General features: G+C 40.2%; 1 long non-coding RNA gene across 1 annotated transcript in view; it reads right to left on the bottom strand.

The window, feature by feature from the left end:
- The window catches only part of LOC149253092 (uncharacterized), a 290552-nt gene extending 269041 nt beyond the window's left edge, over positions 1-21511 (bottom strand). The window contains exon 1 of the long non-coding RNA XR_016266121.1: positions 21314-21511. This is a non-coding gene — a long non-coding RNA (uncharacterized LOC149253092). The remainder of the gene's footprint in view (positions 1-21313) is intronic.
- Positions 21512-21842: the final 331 nt, after the last annotated feature.

Raw genomic sequence — 21842 nt, 5'->3', positions numbered from 1 at the left:
CATTGGGCATATTTGCAAGTTATTTCAGCTGGTACATTTTTCTTCTGAGGTGCAGAAGTGGTTCAAATTGCTTGTGGGGAGATCAATTACGGAGGAGCAGAACACCAAAGGATTTGCGAGGGTTTTTCCCCTAATTTAGCTGAAGATTTTGTGGTGATTAGCAGGGCTGAGTTTAGAGAATTCTTGGCGCCGAAATTCTACATTTATGGAAGTGCACAAGCATTGGAGGAATAGAGGTTGAGGAGAGATAAGGGTCAGAGATTGGAGGTATTCCTCAAGGGTGAATTTAGCCAAAGTTGGGAGAGATTTCTAATGATGGATTTGGGATTAATTCATCAGTATCAGTTTTGTGGGGCGTTTTCTGGCCAAATTGGACAATTTGTATTTGTTGGGGGTCACCGAGGGTCGTGGGATTCAGTCCAAACCCTTTCTGGGTTTTTGCGGGTTTACTGAGAGGAGTCTCCAACTAATTTTACAGAATTTTCCAACCGATATTCGGACCTGAAATCCTAATTCTTATAGCAAGGTGAATCGTTAGTTAGTTGAGAAAGTTGCACCATTTTGTGGGTTCGATTTTGGCTTGGAGATAGGCCAAACACTTTCTAGGATTTTCTGGGTTTTTGGTGGAGAGCTCAAGATTAATTTAGCGAAAATTTCTAAGCACTTTTGGAGGCTTAAACAGGGGTTTCTTCCAGGCAGCAGTTGCAAAATTTCCAGGGCCAGCGCAATACATTGAGGAGAAGCCTTTCCTTTGCATCCGGGTAGCATCTTTCTCACCTGGGATTGTTTAGCTTGCTTTGGCAAGCCCACCCAATTGCACACATTTCATGCATTGTACTCTTCTCCATATATAATAAAATGGCTGAATTTTGGTGCAGTTCCCGTGAAAATTGTGGGTGTTTAATTGTTGTTTAAATATTTCAATGTTGTATGGTATTTTACTTTGTTTATCTCTGTTATTTCCTTTTTGGAACATTACAGTGGTATAAGAGCCATAATCTTGGCTCATCCTGTGGGAAACCTTTCATTCTATGACAAGACCATAATAAAAGCTAAAAAATCATGGGATCCAAAGAAAGGTTAAAATCAAACAACATGGTGGTAACCTTGAATCAGGTGATTAGGATGAAACAAATGATGATTGATTTGGGGAAGCAGCTAATTCATACCACAACTGGGAATTATGACCATTCTCAATTATACAACAAATCCACTATGCCCAAAATTATGGATAATGCATGAAGATGGCAAGACATGAATGTAACTGATGCAGAGTTATTGGCAACAAATTGGAGGGCATACCAATCATTGAGACATGGCATTCAGGCGTCCCTCTGTTTTTGGGAGTTTTGTGAACTAAGAGACATGCACAAATCAGTGAGAAATCAGTGGAATTATCAGGGATGATGAGGAAGATTAAGGCAGAACGTGGAGTAGTTGAAGGGGCCAATGATTGGAAAGGAGACAATTGAGCATACACCCGTTGATGAGATCCCATCCGTTATATAGGTATCCATTGATGAGATATCTGGGGTTGTGACTGGGTACTCAAGTGATAGCAATGCAACACAGGTTGATGAGGTGTCGGAGACATCTCCACTATTGATGAGGAGCCAATAGGTAAATGGCATCTAGATCTATGCCAGAGTTACCGGACGACAGTCACCTGCAACTAACTAGTGAGCATGTCTTGCGTGTTGGGTTGTCTATGGAGGAACAGTTGGAGGCTCATGTTGAGTCCATGATGGAGGAGGATGTGCAGCCATCCTTTGGGCTAGCCATTGATGAGGGGCAGCATAGAGACCACACATTGGGATTTCAGCACAGTTCATTTCAGAGGCACACTGACGGGATCTACAACGTTATTAGCCCACCCTTACGCATTAGATTGAGGGAGGTAGAGTTGTCTAGACATACCCGAGGGGATGGTCAGGTTAGCAGGACTGAGCGACATGAGCTGAGTATGACACCGCATCAGCTTGGAGGGCTTGTTCCTTCCACAGGGAATTGTACATTTGATCCCTCCTTTGGGATTGGATGGCGAGAGGTACTGAGCTAGTACCTGATGGAACAAGCTAGGCGGTTGGATACATCCATGGCCACATTTCAGCAGAGGCCATGGATTACCAGAGGGACTTGAGGGACTTGAGGCCATGGATAGAGGCCTAGGGACTCTATGATGTGATGGGATCCAGGTGGGATTTCCCATCACATCATAGAGTCTGTAGGTGATGGTAGTAGCTACATGATGGATCCGACGTTTCGGCACACACACACTTTCAGATCTCCATTAGAGCCCCGGATAGCACTAGTGACAGGATGGTTTGATAGGAGAGCAGACAGATTTCATTAGTTATCTTGGCATATTGACTTTGCGTGGAGTCACATGGTGATTAGCCTACTCTACCAGGAGCCGGTAGGAGGCAGTGGCATCGGCAGGCCACCAGACAGGGCATTACATGGAGAGAGTGCTCTCTTATTGGTATATTGGACACTGGAGATACTGAGGATAGGCACAATAGTGTCATTCCCATTGGCATGTGAGGAATCGGGTCACTCATGTCTTTTAGGGCAGATGTAGAGATGTAGCCCACATCATGGAGGGATTACTAGCAGAGTGGTGGATGCGTTCGCACATGCGGGATGGCATATGATACAGGGTGGTATGGCAGTATGCAATGGTACCCAGGGGTGCACAAGGATATGCCGCAGAGTCCAATCTTATGCAGAGGGATGCAACCTGATGCCTACAAACCCAATTTTAGACCCTAGCATTAGGTGTTGTACAGAGGTATGCAGTGATGAGTGGTGGCCTGCAGAGGCGCATGGAGATGCATGGTTATTTGATGTGGCATGTTGGTTTGCATTGAGCGACTCACATGACATCGAGTATGTTGATTTCTAGTAGCATCGAATGTGCTCTAAGTATCAAATTTTGCGGGGAGGCTTAGACACATGCATTCTCCAATGCCTAGAAATTGTTTTGGGAAATTCCACCCATAAACAGTTTTATTAAAATAATTAATTTTTTTGATGGGACCCTAAGTCTAAACTTAGGAAATTAAAATAATTAATGGGTATTAATCTAAACTGTGGGTGAAACTTCTAGAAGAAGGAGGAGATCAAGTCAATATGATCCTAGCCAATGATTAGAATCTAATCTGGGCCGTTGATTGATCAACGAGAGGATTATAAGAGGAGACTTGATAGGCACTTAAAGAACACACCAGAGGCAGATACTCAATTACCCGAGTAAGATCGATTTTTTCACTAGTCAAAGTTCGGCAAGAGAAAATCGAATCAGAGGGAGAGTTGCAAGTGAGAAAGGGAGAGAGAGCATCAGCATCCTTCCAGAGTGCAAGACAGCAAGACGCAGAATAGGAACAGGTTGACGCAAAAAGAGGCAATGCAGAGAAAGGTTGACGCAGGGGCTGCATGGGCAGCTAGACGTTTGCCCAGTGTGGGAAAATTGACACAGAGGGATGCAGAGGGATTCATAGGAAAGAGGGGTACTTCACCTAGATTAGAAATTTGTCAAGAAACGTCTGTAAATTTTCTCATTCCTGTTTTGCTGGTTGTAATTTGTACATGAGATTTTGCTGAAGAATAATAAACCCTCATCTACTGCACCGGTATTCCCACATTGGGGTTTTCCGGGGACGATTGTCAAAAAATAATTGTGTCATTGTGATTGTATTTGTGCCAGTACTTTTTGTATTTACTTTCTGCAATGTTTTAATTGTGAAGGTTGCGGTAGAATATATTTTGATATTTGCCGTAAGAACACTGTGAATAACTTATTTCTGAGATAATAAGTAGAAGAAATAATATTAATCACTGCAATAACATCTCTATTTAGAAATTTTCACAGAGTACACGTCGGGAGCGCCAGGTACAGTGACACGAGCAGGATACGAGACGGTACAAGATGGTACAACAGTAGCACAGGGTATCCAATGGTGTACAAGGATAGGCTGCAGGGTACAGTTCCAGGTCGAGGAGTACAGAGCTATGGTGCTGCAGAGTGAGGTCTTGGAGGGTTGCCTCCAAAGAGACTTATGGACGGAGACACTAGGAGTACCTTTGGGTGTAGTTCACCTAGGATCGACGAGGACGCAGATGAGCGATACTCGATGGGACTCAGATGCCTATCCCTCTTATACATCACTCACAGGCACAAACGATTTGGTTGTTATCCTTTGACACTTTGGGCGCGAGCAGCAGGGAACAGGGAGCTCACCCGATATATTGGGATGACACTCAACGTACTAGGGGAGAGACTTCTCAGCGGTGGCATTGGGTTAGTGCATGAGTTGACAACCATAGGTTGGGGGATAAGGTGATCATCTACAGGGGTGGCATATCCTTCATCAGTGAGCCTACGCCTAGGGAGCTGGTCACGAGGGAGCATGTGTCACTCTTTCCACAGGGCATGTCAGGGCCATGCATGAGCAAAGGATACTGTGTACGGCTGAGGCAACTTTCTAATATGTGTCCGGAATCTAGACATTGTATTGGCACATTATCGAGAGGGAAAATGGCAGACTCAGTGGTGATGGTTGACAGGGGCGGGATGGGTCCACATACACTGAGTCGATTGCGAGTATTAGATACCCATCTATTAGCTACCTTCAAGGGGTAGTTTTTTGGCAAATGTGGCTTCCAACAGTCATCGGTACTATGCAGTGGCAGGCACAAGTCAGTTTAGCACGCATCAAATTAGTTCATGATATATGGGCCCTGTTTCCCACGGCTTGGTGGGTGATATCCCCAGGTGATTTTTTTCTCCATGATGGACCTCAGCCGGAAGCCCCTTGCAGCCTCCTACTAACTCATTGTGCCATTTCTCTGCCACCTGAGCGAACCTTGTGGTCCCTCACCCACCTGTATTGATCCTATATTTGAAGGTGGGCCTCCGGAATCTAAAGGTATATCTTGTCATTTGGTAATTGAGTATTGGGTTTACTTATCATGGATACTTTTGGGTATGGATTGATGGGGGGATTTGGCAGAAAGGGTGGGCCTAGTTTGTGCTCTTTTCCCCTTGATCTCTTTTAGATATAACCCTCAGATCTTAGTCCCGTGGGATCTCCTTTATTGACCACTTGGTTCTAGGGTGGTACTACTTGGGAAACCCCGACTTTGGGTGCATGGTCCCGCTCCATCATTTCTCCCGCCTGGGTCCACATTTCCATTCTAGGTCCACATAGGGCCAGCCTCTCTATCCCCTTGCCCCCACCTTAGGCCAGGCCTGGAATGATGCCCCGGAGGTTGAAGCAGCTAAAAGAAAAAGAAAAAAGCATAATTAGCCACATTTAATAGGAAATTATACCATAAAATGCAAAATATGGCTGGGACAAAATAATTAGCACGTGGGCAAAAGCCAATACATGAGATCTACCCCAATCCATGGTCATCACCCTGGTTCCATAGGCCCTAGATGATCCTCCTTTATCATTTAGGAACCCATGATTGTTACAACCCTTAGAGAGCAATAAACCACCCTACCTAAAAGGGGGTAAGCACTGCTATATCTTACACATCATGCTCTTGTCCTTTGAGCCCTGAGCAATTAATTAAAGAAAATTCATAAAAGGCAAAAGGCATATAAAGAAGGGTGGAAAAATCAAGGCCAAGGCACCTCATGTACATAATTGCTCCCTCCTACACATTACATACCTAGGTGTGGGTTTCCCCTTATCTAGCTACCCCTATGCCCCAATATGTGACCCAGGATTACCCCTTTCATTCCCTATTCCATTCCACTTATTTATCACTTGCCAACCCCATTAGAGGGATGTACCTTGGACATACTATCCCCTTTAAGGGTTGAAACCACCTAATAAGGTACTTGGTTAACCCCCTTTGGAGCTTGGAGACACTAGCACATCCCAAATCCCACTACGGAAGGACATGCCATTACGAAGTGCCCACTTTGTTATCCATGATTTGTAAACTCTTTTACCCGATTATTTTAATGATTGGTTGTACTGGAAGCCTAGGGGATGCATTGGATCTTATGCAAGATTACATGTGGTTTCCATTTGGGTTTGGTCTCCCTATACAGGATCCTAACCCCCATAGGTCTACGTTGCCACATATAGGGTGTGCATAGAGAGTCATTGGCCTCCACAGCAGCAGACAACACTCCAACGATCTTCAGCAATGCTCAGAGACTACTAGGGATCCACTTTTGGGATAATGGTGATATGCTTGGTACACATGTCCAACAGGCCCCCACAAGAGCCTCACACTTTTGGCAGGTGTCCTAGGACTTGTACGATGTCATGGCAGCGTTCATTCCACCACTTGTACCTTTGCAAAGGATCTACAGGCATATTTGATTCATATGGAGACCCATGGAGTCATTTATGTGCCCTCAGACCCACTGGGAGCACCACAGGTCTACTATTTGGAGAACACGGGGCCACCCCCTTGTCCATCATATTCCAAGCAATTTATTCCTTAGTATGGCACTTCAGGACATTATTAGGCCTTTGGAGGGCCCCATTACATGTACATATTATTACTTGGCCCCTTGTGAGGTTTATTTTTGCACTTGTGAGCCAGTTTGGTGGGCTTATCACCAATAGGGGTTTTATTTGCACATTATTTTATCATTAGGGCCTAATGTAGGACCATAGGCTAATTCGAACTCCTTAGGAGGCTGCATATTGATGTTAGATACATTCATTTGGATCATCACTTGACTTGGGATCTCTCTAATCATAGAGAACTTCGCATTTTTCCTTGGAGGATATTTTTTGGGGATGGATGAATTTTGACGTATGGATTTGGGATATTTTTGTTGCCTTGGAGCTTTGTCTTGCAAATGAAATGTTGGTTGGATATATTCTATAACGTTGTAAGTAAATTTTGACGTTGTTATTCTTGTTGCTGCATATTGCTAAAATTAAGGCTAGTTGCTGCATAATTGAAATGTGGAATTAAGCATGTTTTAGCTGATTTAATGTATGGGCCAATGTTATATGAATGAAATGTCCTAAAGATTATTTGTCTCAATAATATTGCATCATTTGCTTTGAAGTATAAATGCTTGAAGGTCACTTTTCTTTTCTTTCTCTCAACATTGGATGAAGCTGACTTTTTGGGCCTCCTTGATCAAGAAACCAAGTTCTTACTCATCATCATCCTTGACTCCATATCCCCAAGTGAATTAGGCACTGATCCTTCTAAAAGGGTGATCATTTTAACCCTATTTTTACCCTTTTACCCTTTTTCCCTAGGACTAGCCCCATCAGGTTAACTAGGGCATCAATTTCCCAAGAATTGACCAAAGGAAAAATTTCAATCTCCTATAGGCCACTGCGTTGGTCGGTCCCCTCCCTCTCCTCCAAATTTGAAGCAATTCTAACAGTGGAATCTTCGGGAATCCCAAACCCTAGCTCTAGGATCGAATTTTGCCTAGGCATCCTCAAGGCTAGACCTCAACAGGATCAATTCAACCTTTTGAAGTAAATATTCTTGATTGGTCCTTCCCTTTAACCTTGTCCAGGATAGGAACATCATTGGTTGCTACATTCCATCCCTGAACCTGGACTCGATCCACTTGGCGCCGTGTGGTACCACTTCTCAATAAAGATTATTTGTCAAGGACCATTTGGGAATCCAAGTTTCCCAAGGATTATAGGGATTGAGAACCTTGTCTATAAGCCTATTCCTTTTCCCTCAACCCTCCAATCCTCACCCCTTACCCCTGGAGGACCAAGTCCCTTGCTTAAAGAGAAAGCAAGTTCCATTCTTCACTCCATCCTTGGGAAAGGGTTTCCAAGGTCACTTTCCACCTATCCATTGACATATACTTCATAAGCGATCCCTACACCACCGGGACTCCTCCCATCGGTGAAAGTCTGTAAAGAGCAAGGAGACTTAGCTGTGGTGACAATGGGCTAAGCCTCCACTGTTGCCCTTAACCTAGCAATTGCCCTCTTAGGAACCCCTTTTAGGTCCCCTGCTGGTTTGAGTGGTAACACGGCCTATATGTCGATTTCATGCAGGGACAAGGGACGAGGAACAAACAAGTTCCAGCAATTGTTATAGCTATGCCACAATAGTTCTGGCTGTGGGATCCAGGGATCCAGTTGATTGATATGACACTCCATTCTATGATGAACAGGTTCATGGGAGAGGGTGATCTAGTTCACCTTGGGTGTGACTCATGGGAGATTGTTGAAACCTCCATTGTATGGCAAGGTAGATTTATCATGTTGCTGCTCAGGACTAAGATTAACAGTGGATGCGTAGATATTGACATCATGGAGATGCCTGGCCAAGATAAGCTTGGCCTTCACAAATATTCCACCATCAAGTTTTAGGAGGGGAGGATACAATTTGAGCAGGATGGAAGTTTTTCATAGTCAGAGTGGCGCAGCATCAGCATGGTGGCACCCTCCTGAGACTAACATGGGATGTGGGTACAACAGGATTTGGCGGTTCAGCTACCCTCAGGGGTGAGCTGGTTTCTACAGGGGGAGATCATTCAAATCTTCCATTGGGTTCTAGTGATTCGTTGTTGACATGGGGAGCGTCACTAGTATGGCAGGATGTTCAACAACGAGGAGTGGTTCAATGGCACATTTGGGACCCTAGCATTGGCTAGGCCAACGTTTGGAGCAACGGGATATTGCTTGAGAACAAGCAATTTTTGGCGGGGAGGACTGTAATGTTCCCAATTTTTGTGAGTGTAAAATTAATTAAGGAATTTTGCCAATTTTTGGTGATGTTAAATAAAAAGGAGAAAATATTATTTTGTGGGAGAAAAGTGGAAATTATTATTTTAATGAAGAATGGTCGAAAAGTAGTATTTTATTAGTGGAAGGTGGGAACCACCAAGGGAGAGGGCTAGCAATTCTAAATAGAGCTTGGAGGCCTCCATTTGGTATCTTTGATCATTTGACAATTCAACATTACTTCTTTTGAGCTGCTAAGCCAAGAAAACTGAACCAAGCACAAGGAATTTCTAAGTGGGAATTCCACCCTCATTTCGAAGAACTTCGAGACTAGCATGGGATCCAGGTACAACAGGATTTAGCGGTTCAGCTACCCTCAGGGGTGACTTGGTTTCTACAGGAGGAGATCATTCAAATCTTCCATTGGGTTTTGTTCATTCGTTGTTGACATGGGGAGCGTCACTAGTATGGCAAGATGTTCAACAGCGAGGAGTGGTTCAGTGGCAAATTTGGGACCCTAGCATTGGCTAGGCCAATGTTTGGAGCAATGGGATATTGCTTGAGAACAAGCAATTTTTGCCGGGGAGGACTGTAATGTTCCCAATTTTTGTGAGTGTAAAATTCACTAAGGAATTTTTCCCAAGTTTTGGTGATGTTAAATAGAAAGGAGAAAATATTATTTTGTGGGAGAAAAGTGGAAATTATTATTTTAATGAAGAATGGCGGCAAAGTAGTATTTTATTAGTGGCAGGTGGGAACCACCAAGGGAGAGGGATAGAAATTATAAATAGAGTTTGGAGGCCTCCATTTGGTATCTTTGATCATTTGACAATTCAACATTACTTCTTTTGAGCTGCTTAGCCAAGACAACCGAACCGAGCACAAGGAATTTCCTAGTGGGAATTCCACCCTCATTTCAGAGAACTTCAAGTGTCTCCCTAGTGAGGCAATTTGGGGAGCTCAATTCAGAGTTTCCATTGGGCATATTTGCAAGTTATTTCAGCTGGTGTGTTTTTCTTCCTCGGCACAGAAGTGGTTCAAATTACTTGTGGGGAGATCAATTACGAAGGAGCAGAACACCGAAGGATTTGTAGGGTTTTTTCCCCTAATTTAGTCGGAGATTTTGTGGTGATTAGCAGGGTTGAGTTTAGAGAATTCTTGGGGCCAAAATTCTACATTTATGGAAGTGCACAGGCGCTGCAGGAATAGAGGTTGAGGAGAGATAAGGGTCGGAGATTGGAGGTATTTTGAAAATTCCTATACTCAAGGAACCCCTATTGCAACAAAACTGAATTTACTTCTCCTACTTGATTTTAATACACATTATCAAGTTATTTTCTGAAAAATACTTAAGTAAATTAATTCTGCAACCTACACTAATTTAATTTGATTACATGAAACAAGAAACAAGCAAAGAATAATATACATAGGACACCGTTATTTTTGGACAAAATAGTCCCCGGAAAAACCCAATTCGGGAAAACCGGTGCAGTAGCTCTAATGGTTTTATATTATTAAGCAGTAGTTCTAAATACAATGCGATATGCCCTCCCGGCAATCCAGTTACAGAGAAAAATATAATGGCAGAAAACTGAGTGAGATTACCTCACTTCACCCGGCAGTTTCTGGTTGATCCGGCTGCAAAATTGGCAAACCCCCAGCTATCTCTGCGTTGGCCCTGTGTCAGCCTCATAGGCTCTACGTCAGCGATGCGCTGTCTCTTTTGCCTCTTAGAGCTTCTCCGTCAACCTCTCCCAGCTGTTCTGGCAGCGCCCTGGTAGTTCTGGATTTCTGCGTGAAGGGAGCTTCCCTTCTGTGTTGGCGCTTCTCGCTCTGCATCAAGCCTGCGTGGGCCCATACTGGCCCAACGTCGGTCCCTCTAGGTGTTGCGCTGCGTCCACTGGTGGCTCTCCGCCTCTCTGCCCAATATTCCCAAACTATCCTTGCCCCTCTGATGCAAAATGATCACTTAATTCGAATTTCTCAGCTTCCTAGCCCTAGAAATTTCTAACTCTAGATCAATCGGTTCTCTTGGTGTGTTCCTGAATGAACCTCAAGCCTCCTTCTTATACTTTTCTCGTTGAGATGTCAACGGCTGAGATTAAGTCTCTAATCAACCACTAAGATAAAAAAAAACTTGACTTGATCCGCTTTCTAGAACATTCGCACCCAAATTTTTATTAATACCCATTAATACTTTAATTTTCCTAAGTTTAGACTTAGGAACCCCATTAAAAATATTAATTATTTTAATAAAATACAATCTAGGTGGAATTTCACCAAACGGTTTATGGGTCCTTTAGAACTCACGTGCCTTAGCCTCTCCACCAATTTTCATGGCTAAAGCACATCCGATGCTACCAAAAACTAGTAGGTATTCCTCAGGGGATAATTTAGCCAAAGTTGTGAGAGATTTACGATGGTGGATTTGGGCTTAATTCAACAGTATCAGTTTTGTGGGGAGTTTTCTAGCCAAATTGAGCAATTTTCATTTGTTGGGGGTCACTGGGGGTTAGTGGATTCATCCCAAACCCTTTCTAGGTTTATTGAGAGGAGTCTCTCACTAATTTTACAGAATTTTTCAGCCAATATTCGTGCCTGAAATCATAATTCTTATAGCAAGGTGAATCGCTAGTTAGCTGAGAAATTTGCATCATTTTGTGGGTTTGACTTTGGCTTGGAGATAGACCAAACCCTTTTTGGGTTTTTCTGGATTTTTGGTGGAGATCTCAAGATTAATTTGGCAGCGTTTTCTAAGAACTTTTGGAGGCTCGAACAAGGGGTTTCTTCTAGCCAGCACAGTACATTGAGGAGAAGCCTTTCCTCTGCATCAGGGTAGCATGTTTCTCACCTGGGATTGTTTAGCTTACTTTGGCAAGCCCAGGTGCACACATTTCATGCATTGTACTCTCTCCATATATAATAAAATGGCTTAATTTTGGTGCAGTTTCGGTGTAAATTGTGGGTGTTTCATTATTGTTTAAATATTTCGGTGTTGTATGGTATTTTACTTTGTTTATCACTATTATTTCCTTTTTGGAACATTACAAGCTTTCTCCTCCTTTTACATATAGAGTAGGTGAGGGAGGCTAACATAAAATGACTTATGTCCATACAAATGACCAACAATGAAATCCCACATGGGGCACTCTATACTCAAACAATGTACAAGTGTCATACTAGGGTTCATCCAAGTCCCAGGATGAAACGTCGTCCAAGCATGTCTCCTAATGTTCAAGACCCTTGCTCCAAGGTGTTGTGCTCTCCACAAGAATTTAGTCCAATGTTCCTCTTCCATAATGGTATCCAAGTGCCCTCATGAAAGGCACTCCTCTAAACTTGTGCCACATACACTATCATGTACCCAATATTTCTCTCATGTGCACCAATGTGGTCACTAAGCTACAATGCTCCTCCTGAACATGTGTCCAAGTCCACCACCAACCTCCATGAGGTATGCTTCTCAACTAACCATCCTCATTTCAAGTGTCAAAGCTTCAAGCTGTATATCACATGGTCCTAAATTTCTAGGGCTAAATGCCCTCCTCCTAGGTAAGTATATCTCCTAATCAATTGACTCCCCAATTTTCAAGTGTCAAACCCCATATGGTGTGAAACTTATAGGGTTAAGTGCCTCAACCAAGTGTTAGTTCTCCTCCTTCTAGGTAGTTATATCCCTTGATCAAGAAATCAACTCCCCCGTTGTGTGCACCCAATAGGTTCGTCGTCATGTTGATTAGGATAACAACCTCCCACTTAAGGGCACTATGCTAGCACTCCAACAAAGGTAAAGCATCCACTAAAACATAACCATCCATATGTCCATGAAGCATTGTCAACAGGATAGGAGACATAGTACCTTGATAGAAAGGCGTAAACATATTTGGAGTAACCCTAAAATCTAACAAGGGGTTCCCTCAAAAAAGAGAAAATACTAGAAGGAAGTGAGTCTAAGAGCACAATTGAATTATCACAAGAGAAAAGCAAAACAAGAATAAGCCCTTATGTGAAAAACCTATAATAAGGTCCATGAGATCAAGATATGGGAAAGAGGCTCCCACAATCAAGGTGGGAGAAACTATGAAAATTGTTTATCAAAAGATGCCACAAGAAAATTGGTTCACCTTGGAAACATGCGTATTAAGATAATGACAAGAGAATCTATTGCCCAAAGAGGACACAACAGAGGATCAAGGAATATATATATATATATATATATATATATATATTAGTGTTAAAAAAATGACCACAAAATTAGGCCGATGTATTTCTAGGTACAATAGTATGGACACAAAGTGGGCACACAAAAGCCACTCCTTTTTAAAACAAGAGTAAATCATATCTAGTCTAGAGGAAGCATAGAAGATGAATACAAATGTGTGAATACTACTAAAATACAAATGTGTAAACACTTCTAAAATCCAGGAGTAAAAACTTCTAGAGAAATGCACTATGTGAGGGTACAACAAATTTCCTCCCACAATCTCATGGATCTAGTGGTAGATATGGGGCTCTTCAATGCCTATCGCCTAGTGACCCTCTCTACCATGAACACTACAAAGAAAGATGTAAGCACATTGGTATTGTTAAGCCAAGTGAGTAGGGAGGGAGGGAGATTGAGAGAGAGATCAAAGTTCGACATCATCCCTCATTATGAAGGCCAAGAACCGCTACTTTGGAGATTCAAAGAAGGTGAAGAGGGAATTAAGGGACTCCCTAAAAAACACTAATACCAACCACAAATCTTTTACTCGATGTCCCAACAAAACATGAAGTGATCTTCCATCTTTCTATTAAAAATGGAAAATTTTGCAAGATCCTATCAACCCATATGATATGATGATCAACTTTGACCTGAAGCCGATGTAAGCCAACCTAGAACTAGCCAAGTGAGTTTGTATGAGTATACATGCAATGATGAAAAAATTATGGTAGTCAAACAATGAGGCCATCACTCAACCCCATGAATTTCTCCACATAGAAGGCCATTTGGGATTCAACCCACACGGGTGGCTATCCAAATAGACTAAATTCACTTCCTATAAATGTCCTCTCAAATAATCTTATCAACTTCTACTTAGTAGACAAAAGTTGACCAGGTCCATCAAGAGAATATCTAAAATTGGTAAGGTGGCTCATAAAGATATAGACTATAGTAGAGATTTGCCTCCGCAAACCAACAATGAACCCACCCAAGAGTAATGGTCAAGGATATGGCCTATAAGGAGAAGTACACAAGGTAAGGGTATTGATCCTACCTGTAAATCAACTCAACAAAGCTAAATACGATGCAAAAGAGAAACCAGTCCAATGTGAAAGAGAAACTAGTTCGATAATGATTTTAATCTAGAAGGCTTGGCCCACAAACTCCCCTGAATGATGAGCTAATGGACAATCCCCTTGCTTCTGACAATGCAGCCAGGTACAAGGATCTAAACTCTCTCCATCATAAAAATCTAATTCTAGTAGACTAGGTCCCCAAAAATTAAGATTCATACAACATTGTGGACCTAATAATGTTGTCCATGAGGTCCATCTCAAATGATATGTCCTAAAAATGCATTTGAAAGCAAGGGAAGCATATCCCTTGTTAATTTGGGGTGGGAGAATCTTCCTCAAACCAAATTTATGCCTTGCTAACTAAAACCCCAAGTATGTGTAAGTTGTGGTGATCTCAATCTAAACCGTCGAGAACTAGAAGTGGTCATCTAAGAGGACATTCTTCTCATCAGCAAAATAAAAATAAACAAATGACTAATGTAGCGTTTTATAGCCATCTAAACATAAAAACACTATAAATGGAAGAAGGGAATGACTCGTTGAAAAGACTACTTGCAAGGAAATGTCATGGGATTATAGTGGAGAATGCTATAAACATGGTGGTTTCCACCAATACTGGAAGCAAAATGGGTTTACTAGTAAGGTTATTACAACAACTATAAGGAAAGAACAAGATAGAATTATTCAAAAGAATTAACTAGGGTTGCAAAGGGGACCAAGAAGCATCACATACAAAGCTTGAGGGGCAATGGCCAACAACGTTGGGGAATGTGTTGTAGAATATGCAAACTAAGCAACTTATTTCAAGAGATAGAAAACGAAAAAGGGAAGACAAAAATCAAAGAATAGTTGAAGGCATCCTCAAAAAGAGGAATTTTACAATTTCCTTGGCTATTAACAATAATAGGATATCAAACCTTCTATATATTATTCACAAACAAAGGGTGCACCATTGAAATAACAAGAAGTTCAAGGAAAATATCAAGCAACCAACAAGGAATGAGGATTCCTCCACTACACCTCCATGAAGGGTGTGCCCAATGGTTGTAAGAGCTGATGAAAAAGGATGCCAGGTTGCTCTTCTAGATGAATTCATTAGAGTGTTCAAAGAAAAATAAGAGAAACGAACATAAATGAATGTGAAAACAAGATAACTAATGAAGGAAGCAGAGCAAAGTAAAGTTGTATAGAGTTCCAAGCTATTAAAAGTGACAAAATGATGTGAAACTTCCTGTATAACCCTTGTGAGAAAAGGGTAAAACCTACAATAATAAGAACACTCCATCGTAAAGACTCATAAAATGTAAAAAGAAAGAGTGAAAAACAAAATTGGAAAATCCGGCAATTAATGCAATTTAGAAACTTCACCTCATTTTTTTCCAAGATCTAAATCTTGTGAACTTTCACCTAGAGGGCTGATCCGAAAAATTAAATTAAAGAACTTATATTTTACTTCACTTTAGGTTAATTTCACCAAGCAATCCATGATAATAAATACCTTGAGTGTACCTCAATACCACAACGATACATCCCATAGGGCACACTTTTCAAGGGATGTAACAGATTTGAAATGTCTTATAACAGCAACAAATCTGCTCCTTTATCTTCCAAATATGTGTTAAATCACTTCACAAATTCAGCTATATGCTATGTCAAATTAACAAAAACAATAAGTGCTGAAATCTACTCAATCATGAAGATAACATAAGTTAAAAATCAAATCTGCAAGTACATGATATTTGGAGTCTGGACTACTAGAAGTACATGCCACTAACACAAGATGAAGTACAAGTACATACCACAGCTTTATCACAAAATTGGTACAAGTCAATCTCTCTAGAGTCCAAACCAGAGGGAGGAAAACCCTAACCACCAACTTCCTAGCTACTAATCACTCCCAATTAAAGCTGGTCTCAACACCAAAGATCCTCAACATGCTATCTAGCAAGTCCTCCTTGGCACATACACCAAACTTGTATTACAAAAGCTTTTATTGTCTTTCTTAGGATTTAAGAACCCTAGCCATGTTGCATCCCACAAGTACATAGAAACATAATTCTATAGCTAGCCTCAAAATCCTCTCCTCCTAGGGTTTCCTTATAAATCCTATTGTCTTGCTCCCTTCAAGACATATCCAAGGCAATAGAAAACATAAAATGGAGATATAATGATGGTGAGATCATAATAGCTCTCTCCTACTTTTACATATAGAGTAGGTTAGGGAGGATAACATAAAACAAAGACTTATGTCCATACAAGTAACTAACAAGGCAACACCACATGGAGTGTTCTATAATAAAAGGGCGTACAATTGTCATAGCAGGGTTTATCCAACCCCCCAGCATGAAACACGCTCCAAGCATATCTTCTAAGGCTCAATACCCTTCCTCCAAAATGGTGCCCTCCCCACAACAAGTTAGTCCAATGCTTCTCTTCCATAGTGGTAGCCAAGTGTTCTCTCCTAATCAATCAACCAAATCTCCCCAATTTTGTGGACTCAATGGATTTTTCATCATGTAGATTAGGGTAAAAACCTCCTAGGTAAGGGCACTAATGCTAGCAATCCAACCAAGGTTAAGAGTCAACTGAAATAGAGCCATCCATATGTCCATGAAGCATTGCAAGGGGATAGGAGATCTAGCACTCTTCTAGCAAGATGAAAACACTTTTGGAGTAACCCAAAAATGTCAAAAGGGGTTCCCTAGCAAAAGAGAAAATGCTAAAAGAAAAGTTAGCCTAGGGGAGCAAATGAATGTTCACGAGGGAAAGTAAACCAAGGACAAGGGCTTACACGAAAATTCCATAATAGGGTCCTTGAGATCAAGATAAACGGAAATAGGCTCCCACATTTAATGTGGGAGAAGACATGAAAATTATATATGCAAAAGCTGCTACAAGAAAATTGGTGAACCTTGGAAATGAGAAAAATGAGGAGAGAAAGGTGTTTTGAAAGAGAAGGAACAAAACTGTATATTGCCTAAGAGGATCAAACATAGAATCAACATATAAGATGAATTATGATTTGTATTAATGTACAAAGATTGACCACAAAAGTAGGTCAATGGGACTTCTAAGTACAACAACGTCAAGGCAAAGTAGGAATGCAAAAGACACTTCTATTAAAGTTAAGAGGAAAGAAAATCTAATATATGGGGAGCATAAAAGGTGAATACGAATGTGCAAGTACTACATGATACAAATGTGAACACACTACTACAAAACAAAAACCAAAATCTCTAGAGAAATGCTCTATGCGATGGTGCAAGGAAGGTAGAAATATGGGAAAGATCAAGGCCTAATGGAGCCATCTTAAACTAAATGAACCCTAAACTAAAGAGATGATTCTCAATTTATGGAGAAAAGATAAGGAAAATGTGTCAACCAACAAATCCTGGAGTTTTTGGTAAAAGTACTTTGTATCTTATGTATAAAAAAATGGTTACTCATGAAACAAGCATAATCAACGCTCTAAGAGTCTAATCTACAAGAAACAAACATGCAATCATGGAACAACGAAAACAAAACATGTGAAAGGGTGAAATGGCATAGAACAGTCCATGAAATACGAAATTAAACAACGAAAACAAAACATGTGAAAGGGTGAAATGGCATAGAACAGTCCATGGAATACGAAATTAAAGTAAGTCAAGGGTTGGAAAGCACAAAAACGAAAAGGCCAACCCAAAGGAAGAAGAACAAAATCTAACATGAAAAATATGAAAAAAGAACATGGATCCACAAAGGAGTGGGTCCATTCACAGTGAATGAAGCCAAGCCAAGGAAAGTGACATTGACTATATTATATTCATTAAATGGATGTGGCATGCACATTAAACCAGGTAACCAAAGACAACACTCTTGGTTGGTGGGGTTTGATGAATGCTCGAAGTGAGAGTGGTATTCACATGAATATTGCGTTAATATAGAAGAGCTAGTAAGAGATAACTAAAAATGAGAAGCCCAATATTCTAAATTAAACTAAGGAGGGTCTCAAAAGAGACAAGAAAGATGGGATAAACCATTATTGAGGTTGGATATGGTTCAAGAAAACATCAGAAGGTAGGGTATCACAGAAGGATATGTTTTTTTGTACTACATTAAACTCCTACGATAGAAAAAATGTTGCAAAAGGTGAAGGCGTTGCTGAATACCTGTTAGACAAGTGCACACATGTAAACAACAAATAGACCAAGCAAGGATAAGGAATGCACAACCAAAAAAAAAGTTTACATGCAATACGCAGGTCAAAGATCAACAAGAAGGAAAAGAAAATAAAGAAAAATGGCTAAATCTAAATCAGGTATCAATCAAGGATGTAAGCAATCTTGAAGTTACAAGAATGTAGAGGAAAATAAAACAAGTAAAAAGATGAAATAACAGGAGGTTGTGAATCATACCGACACTAACTTTTGTTTGCAAAGCTAACATACAATGTTGATGTTCACTAGTGCAACCTCCAGATGCTGAAATTGTTGGGTAACCTCCTTATAATCTGTCCATGGAAAATCTAATAGAGGGGTTAAATAAGGGAAAAGGGGCATATGAGAGGCATCAAAAGGCAAAAAGATGAGGAATTCGACACTATTGTTAGTAGTATATTGGACAACCAAGGAGTACACTAGACACCATATGACCAATAGACCAATAGGGCTCTTTGTATCCAAACCACTACCAAATGTCCCAGTTTTCCTCACCTTCCACTATCCAAGGAAAAGATGAGTGTGAATATAGTAATATACATCATGGTAAACTTGAGTTCCAATCAAGTAAATAATTTCATCTTTCAAGATAGGAAATTATATCCTCAAGCAACCATGCACCAAATAAATCCCCATAGGTCCAAAAAGTTTTGACAAGAGGGCCTATAAAAGGTGCACTATGAGTTCCTATTGAAACTCTTACGTGAGAAAACCCTTAAAGCAATACTTGGAGGCAAAAACAAGGAAAACTCGAGGAAGGAAATCATGAGTGGTCATGTGCATGGGTGTATTTGACTCTACAAGTTTCAAGTGAGCCTATGAATTGGAAGAAGTGGGGGGGTAAATTAACTAGAAGCATGAGTGAAAAGTGCACTAGTTTACTATCACTAATGAGTCTTTTTATCTAACTCTTTGGTGAACTTTTTATCTAACTCTTTGGCTTCACCTAAGACCAATTATCTATGTCCTCTCTTAAGCATAGATTATCATACTTAAAGAGAGTGCATGTGAAAACTCTTTATGATGTCCCAAGGCACTTTCTTATGCATGCTACTACTTTATCATCTTCTTGCTATTTTTTTTACCCTTAACATCATCTAGCAAGTTAATTCTAAGTTGAGAACTAGAAAGTTATTCATACTAAAAAGTTTAAAATCTAATCTTCAAGCATGGATTAGATGTTTTAGTGAGGCCCACTATCTATGTTTTCAATGATATGCCTTTCCCTAGTTTCCTTCTAACCTAGTGCCCCCAACACATCAAGGGATATTTCAAATCCAATTAATTTTTTGAATCACAAGGATGTTGATGACTCATGAACGAACTTGAGTCACTCATAACCAAGGCTAAGATCAAGATAAGGCAAAGTTAGGTCAAAAATAGATGGTTTGTTAATCTAGCTTGTTGCAGTTGTGCTTGTTTAAGGAGATTCAATTTCATGCCTCACGTCTTGTTTATGCCATAGTGAAAGAACATAAAATGGTTTACCTGACTCCTCTCATGGGGGCCTACTTTGCCTATTTAAACTAGTGTATAAAAGTAAAATAAGGAGGGAAGGGAAAGTGATTCTTACACATTCCTTTAAAGATCACAAAACAAAATACAAATAAAATCAATTCCTTGACCCATTATAAGTAGCAAGGTCAATGGCTCTTTGTTTCCAATAGGTTCATTGACTTAATTTTGCAAAATAAAGTAATTCAACCATGGAAAGGAATAAGGGAGATAGGACACCTCCTAGAATGTCCTTCTAGAAGGTCTATGTAAGGTTTGCTATGAGGTCCTATGAGAGCCTCTATGCCAAAGCTACACCCAAGGAGGTCTCATGGGTGAAGCATGTACAAGTGAAGCCTAAGGAAGGAAGATACAATAGATCATGTGTAAGAGTGTGTTGATCCTCATCACATCCCAACGGTGTGTACATGAAATGTGTAACATGAACCCAACTCAGCACATGAGGAAAGAGGACCTTAGCTAACTATGACTAAGAATCCCAACCACGTGACATGTCCCTTGAATAGGCAAAGGTTTAATTTCACTTCTTCTTTGCAAGATAGAGAAATGCACAAAATAATAGTTGTAAACTATGATGTATACATAATAAGTATGGCCACACGAGCTTGAATTACAAATCAATTATGCACAAAAAGTCGAAGTCAAGAACTATAAGGGATGGTCTCAAGGTTGCAACTATGAATGTTGAGTCAAAAGTTTATGTCCTTCTTGATTTTTCTAAACCAAGTTTGGACATAGTGCCATGCCGTAAATGAAGGAATTTATGGCTAGAAGCTAGTTTTAATAACCGAGGGAACAATACAAGTTGGAAGTACAACTCATGGTCATTATTTATTTATTTATTATAACACTAAACCTGTCATGGCAGCATAAGTATGTTTAAGGTATGAGAGTTCACAAGATTTCTTTTAGCATATACATGGTCCCTATCCAAAGCTATAACTATTATATATAGTATATAAGGATCTTATAGAGTTAGTTTATGGCCTACATGGTTTTATATATTTTCCAATGCCAAACACAAGCATAATAAGATGATCAAAGAAGAGATTCAAACATATACAGATGTGTTGTACAAAAAAAATAATGAAATATAAATGAAAACATCATTGTTTTGGATCAATACAAATATCTGCAAAACAAAATAGTGGAATCTATTTCTTAATTATGGCATCTTTTTACGTAACTAATAGACAAGATTAAAATAGATATTAACGGACTTCTTCTAGTGATCTCTATAAATCTCTATAAACTAATGAGACATATAAATTTCAAATGTTAAGAAAAATGATAATCTCCATAAACTAATAAAATGAATTCAATCCACATTAGAATTCAGTCATAATCATGTCAAAACGAACTCTATCAAATGACTCTCCCTACCTCTATGGTTAAAGCAATTATTAAAATGCTCTGCATGCCCATTATCTACTAAAGAGCTTCCCATTAGATACCTATTTTTTAGTTATGACAAATTCATAGAAGATAAAGAGAAATGTGTGCAAATTCATAAAGAAAGGAACCTGACTGAAACCGAAACCTAGTCTACAACGTTCACCACTACCTAGAAAAATCTAACATAAAATACGTACATATACCTATAAGAAACAAGAGCATACTCGTTCCTACCTTTCTTGAGGCGAACGCTACTGTACCAACAATTAAACATGGGTCACAAACTCTCTCACCATGTCATTCCGTCTCTGCAGACCGACCACAGCAACATCGCTTCAATAAAATAAAGAGAGAACCGAAGCATCGTACAACGCAAAGATTAAATATATGTATCCTATATGCCTTTCCAGCAGAGCGACGGCTATATCTTGTGGTACAATTCATTCCCTGTAAGATACATTCAAAGTAATTTCAGATGGCCATCATTCCTTTAAAACGCACGGAACATCCAAACATGAAAAACAGGCATGGACCTATGACAACAGAACCAGACAGTACAATGCAATATGACAAATAGGCATGGCAACAGACCGAGTGAGAGTACAATGACAGTGACAGCAGCATAAGTTGATTTTATAATGAAATAAAATTGTACTAAAAGATAATTTGGAATTTACTTTCCATCCTTGCACGCTTTTGGTCGTGTGCCTTTACTTGACTTCATCGTTAGCCGACCATCCAACCATACCTGAAGTGCGCACCA

This window comes from Pinus tabuliformis, chromosome 7, assembly GCF_031772625.1.
Source record: "Pinus tabuliformis cultivar Carrire ecotype Pingquan chromosome 7, CPIR1, whole genome shotgun sequence".
Classification (NCBI taxonomy): Eukaryota; Viridiplantae; Streptophyta; class Pinopsida; order Pinales; family Pinaceae; genus Pinus; species Pinus tabuliformis.
Note: the sequence above shows the minus strand (reverse complement) of the source record. Positions and strands in the feature narration are given on the sequence as shown.